Here is a 4,256-nt window from a genome sequence, read left to right as displayed (position 1 = left end):
CAGTAACAAAAAGTGTGTTATGATTGATTAAATGCACTGATACGTCATTGTGCTGCTAAACACATAACGCTGAGTGGAGTGGTCTACCGCTCCAAGATGGCCGCCCTAAATCTCGTCAGCGATAATAGGCGAGAGCGGTCCATGAGGCGTCTATCCTTATATTCTGTCTATGATGGTACACCCATTTACGTGCTGCTTTCACAATAAAAGCGCACATCCGGTCCATGTTTGAGATGTATATATATATATTGCAAAACAAACTTATATATATATATTGCAAAACAAACTTATTTGTGCAAAGCGCACCTGCCCTTTTTGCTCCTTGCCCCAAAGTCCCCTTTTGGTCAATTTTTTTTTTTTTTTTATTTATTTTTTTTTAGTATTATTATTTTCAAAGCCCTCTTCGGACACATAATAACATGTACTAAAATTATTTTTTTGTTTTGTTTTGTTTTTTTGTACAACATACTAAGCCTTCCGGTCACCCTGTTACCTTTGACCTTTTGCCCGTGACGCATGACGCAGTTGCCTCTCGCGCAGTGAGATAAGGCGGCTAACTGGAGCTCAATGTAGCGAACATTCCAGATTACAGAACAGTTTTTGGTGAATTATATATATATATATAAAACGTTTTTGGTGAAAAAAGTGGAGTAGACTTGCTACTTGTCAGATGACGGAAAACGTTGAAGTATCGTTTCTGCTTCAGCGGTTTAAGCAGAGAGGTAATGAAATACAACAGACACTGACAGGCCTCTGCGTTTGGCTTTCTCTGAAGAACTACTGAGGGGAGGAGACAGCCAGGTGAGGAAAAACTGTTCTTAACTATCGATTCAGTATTTTCATCATACAGACATTAGGCTGTTGTTGTTGTGCTATTAGCTAGCTGCTAGCTACGACTTTGCTAGCAAAGCTAGATAAATAAAAAGCTTCTTCCCTGTGTACAAGGCACATCGCCCGTCCAAAACTTATCTCCATAATGGATATATGTCCGATCTTCTAATTTCCTTTGCTGCATAATGTACATTGCATTTATTCTGGCGTTAGGTAAATGTGTCTTGAAGGAGAATAGCACTTACATAAAAGTCCAACAAGGATATTCATTTAGAATTAAAAATAACTCACCCTGAATTACCATGATAGATATAATGTATGTCATTAATGAAGGGGAAAAAAAACTCAACCCAGACTTTAGGTTTAGGGTCTGGTTCGCAGAGTATGTAGTTAAAAATTTTCCCCAATTATTCAATGGGAATAAATAAACTAACCTCAGTTAAGTAAAATAAAATTGTAATCAAAACTTTTGGAATTGTAATGATTTCTTTTTTAAAAACAAATTCTTTTGTTTAAAAAACTTTTTTTTAATTAAAAAACTAATTTTTGTCTTGTGAACTTAAGTTATTTGCCAAACATAAACTTTTATTTGTACACATAAGAAATCTTTTGTTGCGATTTTGGGTCCTGCCAATGACGTTATCTGAGAATCACAAGCAAAATTTTGAGTCAAACAAAAACTTAGAATATCAAGAAAAGATTTCTGACATGCACAAATAAGTTTGTTTTGCAAAAAAAAAAATCACTTCATGAGACAAATGTGTGATTTAAATGTTTAAAAAAGTTTTAAGCACAATTCAGCAGGTTTTTCCCATAGTGACATGCATTAGCAATTCAATTTTTGCTTTTGTTGTTTTCTTTCTTTCTGCAGTTCCACCTTAAAGTTTGATGCAGCTCTGCTTTCCTGAATGGACCATCTTCATCTCCACTGCAGCAACCAGACAGCTCTTTTTTATATAGATTACAGTCACTAAAAGGTTGCATTGTGCCCTTGTTTATATTTTTAATAGTGTAATTCTGTAAAGACAAAATATGTAAATCACACACACCTATAGACAATTATGATTTAATATACTGAGCATATCTAGTATGCTGATTTACTTAGTACACTAGATAATAAATTAGTATGTCAATTTACTATCTCCANAACAAATGCATTATTTATGTGAAAAGCGTAACATTTGCAATGCAGCGCATTAAAAAGTTGATTGCAACATTGCACACACTGATAGACAATTATGATTTAATATACTGAGCATATCTGTGGATTTTTCATGTGGATCGGTGCCACTTAAACGACTGTAAAACGAAGGTTTTGGACCTTAATCTGACTGACTACCTGTGTGGTTTGAATCGAGCTGAAGCGTTGCTGAACTCGGCTGTTCTTAAATTATTGTGCTCGGTATCGGAGCGGCTAACCGCTAGCTTATTGGGTCGCTAATTACGTAGGTTTCACAGATAAAAATTATGTTGTTTTTGACTGAAATTCAGTCACAAAAAATTAAAAGTGAACCACAGACCCTGCGGTAGACTATAAATGTGAGTGGAGCCTTAAATATAAACTTCATCTTCATATCCCTTCAAAACACTGGTATGATTTACAATACACTCCAGCTGTCGTGCTATGAGTCTGAATCTTTCTCTCTGTTTTAGTTTAAAGATGAGCTATAAAATCTTGAAGTTTGATGCTCACACACAGCCTAACGTGATGTTTGGGAGATAAATTCATCCAACATAACAGATTATATCTCTACTTTGACAGGACATAGACAGCAGTGGAGAATTTAACTTGTTTTTAATCTATCTTCTTAATAATGTTAATTATATATGATGCGTAAAATCACATTAGTTTTGGCCTGATGGTGTATTAAAGTCCTTCAATACACGCTCTAAATTGAAATACATCTAATGATATAATCAAAACTGGTGTCATATTTACTTAATTATTACTTATGGAAGAAGATTAGCGCCATTGAAAAGAAAGAATCCAAAGTAAAACAAACATGTGAGATTCAAATCAGAATTTTGACTTTTTACGCTGAATTTTGATTTTTCTTTCTCTGAGTTATGAGTAAAAAGTCTGAATTTGTTAGTTACTTAGAAGAGTGGCGTGAACTGTGCTGTTATACTGTTAAAATATACCTACTGCAATGTCTCAAAAACTCCCGTTTCATGACATTTAAAATTTGTGAAATTCACAAAACAATACATTAATGTAAGTGGCATAAGGGTGTCCATATGTGCACTTGGCACCAGGACACCTCTCCTTGGGCTGCCACCTTATCATGGTGGAGGGGTTTGAGTGTCCCAATAATCCTAGGAGCTATGCTGTCTGGGGCTTTATGCCCCTGGTAGGGTCACCCAAGGCAGACAGGTCCTAGATGAGGAACCAGACAAAGCGCAGCCTGAAGACCCCTTATGATGAAAAATAACAATGGACTTGGTTTTCCCTCGCCCGGACGCGGGTCACCGGGGCCCCCCTCTGGAGGAAGCCGGTCAGACCTGACAGGCCCAAACATGTAGTGAGGGTCTGCTTGGAACGTCTGGCGGTGTCCTCTGTGAGACAGAGCTTTAACTCCCATCTCCGGCAGAACTTCGAACACGTTCCGGGGGGGGTGGGGGACATCGAGTCTGAATGGACCATGTTCCATTCAGACTTATCGGAGTGGCAGCCGCAAGGTTGTTGGTGCCTGTTGTGGCGGCAACCCTCAAACCCGTTGGTGGACACCTTTGGTGAGGGATGCTGTCAAGCTGAAGAAGGAGTCCTATCGGGCATTTTTGGCCTGTGGGACTCCAGAAGCAGCTGATGGGTACCGACGGGCGAAGCGGCATGCGGCTCGGGTGGTCGCTGAGGCAAAAACCCAGGCATGGGAGGAGTTTGGAGAGGCCATAGAGAAAGACTTCCATATGGCTTCGAGGCGATTCTGGTCAACCATCCGGCGTCTCAGGGGGGGGAAGCAGTGCAGCACCAACACTGTTTATAGTGGGGATGGTGCGCTGCTGACCTCAACTCTGGACGTTGTGGGCCGGTGGGCGGAATACTTTGAAGACCTCCTCAATCCCACCAACATGCCTTCTGTTGAGGAAGCTGAGCCTGTGGACTCTGGGTTGGGCTCTCCAGTCTCTGGGGACGAGGTCGCCGAGGTGGTCAAAAAGCTCCTCGGTGGCAGGGCCCCGGGGGTGGATGAGATCCGCCCAGAGTTCCTTAAGGCTCTGGATGTTGTAGGGTTGTGTTGGCTCACGTGACTCTGCAATATCGCATGGACATCGGGGGAAGTTCCCCTGGATTGGCAGACTGGGGTGGTGATCCCCCTGTTTAAAAAGGGGGACCAGAGGGTGTGCTCCAATTACAGAGGGGTCACACTCTTAAGCCTCCCTGGTAAGGTCTATTCAGGGGTCCTGGAGAGGAGGGTCCGTCGGATAGT

At 40.8% G+C, this 4,256-nt stretch overlaps 1 protein-coding gene across 1 annotated transcript in view; it reads left to right on the top strand.

The window, feature by feature from the left end:
• The window catches only part of c1d (C1D nuclear receptor corepressor), a 23,003-nt gene that overhangs the window by 2,807 nt on the left and 15,940 nt on the right, over window positions 1-4,256 (top strand). The window contains exon 6 of the transcript XR_001661980.1: window positions 3,126-3,133. The gene's annotated coding sequence lies outside the window, so the exon portion shown is untranslated. The remainder of the gene's footprint in view (window positions 1-3,125; window positions 3,134-4,256) is intronic.

This window comes from Poecilia formosa, unplaced genomic scaffold (genome assembly GCF_000485575.1).
Source record: "Poecilia formosa unplaced genomic scaffold, Poecilia_formosa-5.1.2 Scaffold40, whole genome shotgun sequence".
Lineage (NCBI taxonomy): Eukaryota > Metazoa > Chordata > Actinopteri > Cyprinodontiformes > Poeciliidae > Poecilia > Poecilia formosa.
Note: the sequence above shows the minus strand (reverse complement) of the source record. Positions and strands in the feature narration are given on the sequence as shown.